Raw genomic sequence first — 7880 nt, 5'->3', positions numbered from 1 at the left:
TGCTCAGTTGGGCTCAGGGTCTGCTGTACCAGGGCCCACAGATCCCTTGACTCTGCATTATAAACTGCGACGGTAGTTCGAAGATGATCTATAAACTTGACAGGTTCTCTCTTTCGATCTGGCATGGTGGCCAGAATGGCCATAATTTCGTTCGGTTTCCAAGGCACATAGACATCTATGGTGGGGTGGTCTGCAGCTTGTTGTGCATCAGGGTTTGGCATTGGTCGGACTGGGAATTGTTGCCGGGGCTTTGGGATGAGGTCGTCAACCTCGGAAGACGTTTCTGTGTCGGAGGGTGGCTCGGAGCCGTCTGACTGCGCAGCACCTCCACATCCCGATCGGCGGGAGGGTTTGTTTTGTCTTTCACGACTGGTATTCTGACTAGCAGATTCACGGAACTGCCTGTGCTTTCGAGATGTAGATCTGCCCTTCCGGGTGTGAGATCTGGTCCTCTCAGCTACATGGCTCGTGAACTGGGGATCTGAGTCGCCATCAGAGGATGAAGGGTCCGTCTGGGCTTGTCGGTTCGTTGGTGTGGGGTTATCTTTATCTTTACCTCCTACCGCCGGAGTGTAAGGTGGAGGTGGACGGGAAGGGGCCAGGGTCTGCGGGAGGGGCTGTTGGGCGCCGAGTCAGTGACCATTCATCAATTTCCTCGTCAGCCTCGGTCAATGCAAGGCCAACCATTTGACCACGTAGTCGGTCAATACCTTTCTCAGAGGTCCCAGTGGAACTCCTAGTACGTTTCTCATGCGCGCACTCTTTCTTTAAGACGTCTACGGGTTTAATATGTCCTCCTTCTGTCAATGAAATTCCTAATTAAGTGGCGTTTTCCTGCCAACTCGACAGAATTGATGCATCTTTTAGCTTTTGACAGTAATGCCTCCATGCGGCTATTAGATCCCTATCCCCTTTCCCCCGTCCCCTCTTCCAAATTAATCCCAGCACCCATTTTGCTACCTCCAAGCTTTTGATGCCCCCTAGTGGCCATTGATCATCTCCTAATAATTTGTTCAAAGTTGCAGATAACAGTATAATTGTCCAGCTTTTTCAGGGAATTCCTCACATTACTTTTATAGTGGACTACCGGTATTCGTGGTTCTATCTAAATGATTACCCATCCTTGCATCGCCCCGCGTAGGATGTCCTAATTAAATCCGATCCCTCGCGTCGCCCTGCATTGGATTTGGGTCCTAATTAATCCCGATTGTCCCCGCATCACCCCGCGGTGGTTTAAGTTATCTTACACAGAGCCTAGGCAGACCAAGTGATATACAAGATCGACGCCGTACCTGGAATAAGTACAATTTTAAATTTACACAGTGTCGCGTCGCCCCGCGGCTTAATTTACCTAACTCCCTAACCTCTGTGTTTCCGCGCGGTTCGCGCGATTATCTATCCCTCCGCGTCGCCGTGTATTTTTCCTGTTTGCGTCGCCACGCGATTGTCTATCCCTCCGCGTCGCCGCGCGGTAAGCCTTACTTAATTTGTTCTAGGTTCCAGATTTACCTATTCTAAGCCCTACTTATCCTTCCGCGTCGCCGCGCATATTCCCTATCCTTCCCTATTCTAAGTTTAAAAGGTATTCACCAGATTGTCCTGGATCTCGTTCAGACGCTACCTGAGAACCAGCGAGTGTCCAAACTTTCCTCAGACTTTTGAAATCGAAGGAAACTGGAGCGGTATTTAAATTATACTCACTCCAGTGGCCACTTTCCTCCCGTCTCATCCAAGGCTAGTCTGGCTCTTAATTCGCAAATTTTCGGTAGTCGTCTGTTGAGATCCCACTTCTGATACCAAATGTAAACAAGTGTGCGCTGCATTTCGTCAGAAAGACAAAGACTCACTGTGCCGAGCCCGTCACAGAGTACTGGACCAGCAACCTAGAACTGGTGATGATAAAGTAATGCTGAAGAGGTTAAGATGGCGGCGAGCCTCGTGGCAGCAGAGTTGTGCAGAGAGTGAGGCAGGACCAGCACAGCACCGAAAATGGCGGCGCCCCCTGCGGAAACATCGTGGAAAAACAAGATGGCGTCTTAAAAGGGAAATGTACCCGGGAGCCTTAAAAGGGCCTTACACCATTGGCGGTCCCCACCAAGAGACTTTTGTAAGAGCAAGAGTGAGTCAAAATGATTAATGTGATTTGTATGATGATGTGATTTATGACAAGAGTTAATATTTTGATGCTGAAATGACTACTGTGTTTACAAGAATTGATATGATCGACAAAAAGAGTTAGTATCACAAAGCTCAAGTAAAAGGGTTAATGGATCTGTGACTAACATGACTAATGGATTAATGCGATTTCCGATTTCATGTGATTCATGTAATGGTTCAGCGGCTGCAGATGAGCCGCAAAGGCGACTACTTTCTGAGAACAGAGGCAACGCACTAGTTTTGATACCCTGTCTCAGTTTAGCCCACTAACTTGGGCAAAAAGGGGCAGTATGCCGCCACCATACGTCACCCAGTGGAGCGGGGATTAAATAACTGTTCAGTGTACCTGCAACCTTTTGATGTAACTCTTCAAAGCATCCATAGGTACTGCACAAATGTACTGTCTAGGTATACCTGCTTTCTGCTGGAGATTATGCTTGTGCACTTCATCACCCATGTAAGGTCTGCAAATACCACTTACTTGCACCGGTTCGCAAGCATCATCTCTACATGGGGGGAGAAGAGGGAAATGGATGGTCATGGACTGACAGACACAAATCAACCAGGACGAACAAGGCCAAGTTTACATGCAATATGCTTGTGGAACTGCTGCGGGGGGGGGAGTGAGATGTTATGTATTGCCCTGGTACATTTTATGTATAGTTACAATGACGTGCCACAGAGGGCGCTGTGGTGGGAGACCCGAAAGTACCTGCAAGACAGAGTATAAAAGGCTGCCCACCACACCTGAGAGGCACTCTGGAGTTACACAATAAACGACTAAGGTCACAGCAGTTGCTACAACACCAGACTGTGCAGAGTCAGTGATTTGAGTGCTGCATACACCACAGTAACCATGTTACATGCTTCTCTAATTTCCTCTTTGATGCCGTCCCATACTTTACCATTACTGTTTGGATGCCAATAGACAACTCCCATCAATGTTTTAGAAAGATAGAAACATAGAAATTTACAGCGCAGAAGGAGGCCATTTCGGCCCATCGTGTCGACGCCAGCTGACAAAGAGCTGCATAGCCCTTGCTCAGCAGCCCTAAAGGTTGCATATAAACCTATCAATGATGACGGAAACGCAAAGAGCACCCAGCCCAACCAGTCCACCGCACAGAACTGCGACACCCCTTACACTGAAACATTCTGCACTCCATCCCAACCGGAGCCGTGTGATCTCCTGGGATAGGCTAAAACCAGATAAAAACCCAGGGCAATTTATGCAGAATAAATCTGGGAAAATTCCTCTCTGACCGATCCAGGTGATCGAAACTACTCCAGGAGATCACCCTGGCCGTATGCTATTCCACGCAGTCCTTACCATTATATCTGTGCCGTCCAACAAAAGGTCATCCCGTCTAATCCCAATTACAAGCTCGAGGTCCGTAACCCTGCAGGTTACGGCACTTTAAGTGCCCATCCAACCATCTCTTAAAAGTGGTGAGGGGTTTTGCATCCACCACGCTTCCAGGCAGCAAGTTCCAGATCCACACAACCCTCTGCAGAAAGAAGCCCCCCGCCCATCTCAAATCCCCTCTTAACCTTCCACCAATCAACTGAAAACTATGCCCCCTCGTAATCGACCCCTCCACCAATGGAAATAGGCCCTTAATATCCACTGTGTCCAGGCCCCTCAATATTTTGTACACCTCAATGAGGTCTCCTCTAAACCTTCTCTGTTCCAATGAGAAGAAACACAGCCTATCCAATCTGTCCTCATAATTAAGATTCTCCATTCCACGCAGCATCCTTGTAAATCTCCTGCATGCAGTACTCCAGCTGTGGCCAAAACAAAGTATTATAGAATTGAAGCATAAGCTCCCTGCTCTTATATACTATGACTCGGCAAGAAAAGGCAAACATTTTGAATTGATCTTTACGGTAGAGGGGAGGAACTTCACACAATTACAATCACTAAGGAGGTGGTACTCAGTAAGATAATGGGACTAAAGGCAGACAAATCCCCTGGACCTGATGAATTGAATCCTAGGGTCTTAAGAAAATTAGCGACAGGGATTGTGGATGCATTGGGTGTAATTTACCAAAATTCCCTGGATTCTGGGGATGTCCCAACAGATTGGAAAACTGCATATGTAACGCCCCTATTTAAAAAAGGAGGCAGACAAAAAGCAGGAGAGTATAGACGAGTTAGCCTAACATCTATGGTTGGGAAAATGTTGGAGTCCATTATTAAAGAAGCAATAACAGGACATTTGGAAAAGCAAAATTCGGTCAGGCAGAGTCAGCATGGATTTATGAAGGGCAAGTCATGTTTGACAAATTTGCTGGAGTTCTTTGAGGATGTAATGAACAGGGTGGATAAAGGGGAACCAGTGGATGTTGTGTATTTGGACTTCCAGAAAGCATTTGACAAGGTGCCACATAAAAGGTTACTGCACAAGATAAACGTTCATGGTGTTGGGGTTAATATAATAGCATGGATAGAGGATTGGCTACCAAACAGAAAACAGAGAGTCGGGATAAATGGTTTAATCTCGTGCTGGCAATCAGTAACTGGTGGTGTGCCGCAGGGATCAGTGCTGGGACGCCAACTATTTACAATCTATATTAACGACTTGGAAGACGGGACAGAGTGTAACATAGCCAAGTTTGCTGATGATACAAAGATGGGAGGAAAAGGAATGTGTGATGAGGACACAAAAAATCTGCAAAAAGACATAGACGAGCTAAGTGAGTGGGTAAAAATTTGACAGATGGAGTATAATGTTGGAAAGTGTAAGGTCATGCACTTTGGCAGAAAAAACCAAAGAGCAGGTTATTATTGAAATGGAGAGAGAATGCAAAGTGCTGCAGTACAGCGGGGTCTTGGGGTACTTGTGCAAGAAACACAAAAGGTTAATTTGCAGATAAAGCAAGTGATCAGGAAAGCCAATGGAAACTTGGCCTTTATTGCAAAGGGGATGGTATAAAAAGGCTGGGAAGTGCTGCTACAGTTATACAGGGTATTGGTGAGGCCACACCTGGAGTACTTAGTACAGTTTTGGTTTCCATATTTAAAAAAGGATAAGAACATAAGAACATAAAAATTAGGAACAGGAGTAGGCCATCTAGCCCCTCGAGCCTGCTCCCCCATTTAAAAAGATCATGGCTGAACTGGCCGTGGACTCAGTTCCACTTACCCGCCCGCTCCCCATAACCCTGAATTCCCTTATTGGTTAAAATTCTATCTATCTGTGATATGAATAATTCAATGAGCTAGCCTCAACTGCTTCTCTGGGCAGAGAATTCCACAGATTCAAAACCCTCTGGGAGAAGAAATTCCTTCTCAACTCGGTTTGAAATTGGCTCCCCCGTATTTTTAAGCTGTGCCCCCGAATTCTAGTCTCCCCGACCAGTGGAAACAACCTCTCTGCCTCTATATTGTCTATCCCTTTCATTATTTTAAATGTTTCTACAAGATCACCCCTCATCCTTCTGAACTCCAACGAGTAAAGACCCAGTCTACTCAATCGATCATCATAAGGTAACCCCTTCATCTCCGGAATCAGCCAGGTGAATCGTTTCTGTACCCCCTCCAAGGCTTGTATATCCTTCCTTAAGTAATGTGACCAAAACTGCACACAGTACTCCAGGTGCGGCCTCACCAATACCGTGTACAGTTACAGCAGGAACTCCCTGCTTTTGCACTCCATCCCTCTTGCAATGAAGGCCAACATTCCATTCGCCTTCCTGATTATCTGCTGTACTTGCAAACTAACATTTTGGGATTCATGCACAAGGACCCCCAGGTCCCTCTGCACCGCAGCATGTTGTAATTTCTCCCCATTCAAATAATATTCCCTTTTGCTATTTTGTTTTCCAAGGTGGATGACCTCACATTTTCCAACATTGTATTCCATCTGCCAAACCTTAGCCCATTCGATTAACCTATCTAAATCTCTTTGCAGCCTCTCTGTGTCCTCTGCACAACCCGCAACCCCACTAATCTTTGTGTCATCTGCAAATATGATTACACTACACTCTGTCCCCTCCTCCAGGTCATTTATGTATATTGTAAACAGTTGTGGGCCCAGCACCGATCCCTGTGGCACATCACTAACCACCGATTTCCAACCTGAAAAAAACCCATTTATCCAGACTCTCTGCTTTCTGTTATGCAGCCAATTATTTATCCATGTTAATACATTTCCGCTGATTCCGCGTACCTTTATCTTCTGCGGTAACCTTTTGTGTGGCACCTTATCGAATGCCTTTTAGAAATCTAAATACACCACATCCATCGGTATACCTCTATCCACCATGCTCGTTATATCCTCAAAGAATTCCAGTAAATTAGTTAAACATGATTTCCCCTTCATGAATCCATGTTGCGTCTGCTTGATTGCACTATTCCTATCTAGACGTCCCGCTATTTCTTCCTTCATGATAGCTTCAAGCATTTTCCCCACGACAGATGTTAAACTAACTGACCTCTCGTTACCTGCCTTTTGTCTGCCCCCTTTTTTAAACAGAGGCGTTACGTTAGCTGCTTTCCAATTTGCTGGTACCTCCCAGAGTCCAGAGAATGTTGTTAGATTATAACGAATGCATCTGCTATAACTTCCGCCATCTCTTTTAATACCCTGGGATGCATTTCATCAGGACCAGCGGACTTGTATACCTTGAGTCCCATTAGCCTGTCCAGCACTACCTTCCTAGTGATAATGATTGTCTCAAGGTCTTCCCTTCCCACATTCCCGTGACCAGCAATTTTTGGAATGGTTTTTGTGAAGACCGAAGCAAAATAATTGTTTGAGGTCTCAGCCATTTCCACATTTCCTACTCCTAAATCCCCCTTCTCATCTTCTAAAGGACCAACATTTACTTTCGTCACTCGTTTCCTTTTTATATATCGGTAAAAGTTTTTACTATCTGTTTTTATGTTTTGCGCAAGTTTACTTTCATTATCTACCTTTCCTTTCTTTATTGCTTTCTTAGTCATACTTTGCTGTTGTTTAAAATGTTCCCAATCTTCTAGTTTCCCACGAACCTTGGCCACCTTATACGCATTGGTTTTTAATTTGATACTCTCCTTTATTTCCTTGATTATCCAAGGCTGGTTATGCCTTCTCTTACCGCCCTTCTTTTTGACTGGAATATATTTTTGTTGAGCACTATGAAAGAGCTCCTTAAAAGTCCTCCACTGTTCCTCAATTGTGCCACCGTTTAGTCTATGTTCCCAGTCTACTTTAGCTAACTCGGCCCTCATCGCACTGTAGTCCCCTTTGGTTAAGCATAGTATGCTTGTTTGAGACACTACTTCCTCACCATCAATCTGTATTACAAATTCAACCATACTGTGATCACTCATCCCGACAGCATCTTTTACTTCGAGATCGTTTATTATTCCTGTCTCATTACACAGGACCAGATGTAAGATAGCTTCCTCCCTTGTAGGTTCGGTAACATACTGTTCCAAGAAACAATCCTGTATGCATTCTATGAATTCCTCCTCCAGGCTACCCCGTGCGATTTGATTTGACCAATCGATATGTCAGTTAAAATCCCCCATGATTACTGCCGTTCCTTTTACACATTCCTCCATTATTCCTTCGATTATTGTCCGTCCCACCGTGAAGTTATTATTTGGGGGCCTATAAACTACGCCCACCAGTGACGTTTTCCCCTCACGATCTCTAATCTCCACCCACAATGATTCAACACTTTGTTCATTCGAGTCAATATCATCTCTCACTGACATCTCGCTGACATCA

The sequence above is a fragment of the Pristiophorus japonicus genome, unplaced genomic scaffold (genome assembly GCF_044704955.1).
Source record: "Pristiophorus japonicus isolate sPriJap1 unplaced genomic scaffold, sPriJap1.hap1 HAP1_SCAFFOLD_714, whole genome shotgun sequence".
Taxonomy (NCBI): Eukaryota; Metazoa; Chordata; class Chondrichthyes; family Pristiophoridae; genus Pristiophorus; species Pristiophorus japonicus.
This window is presented reverse-complemented; position numbering follows the sequence as displayed.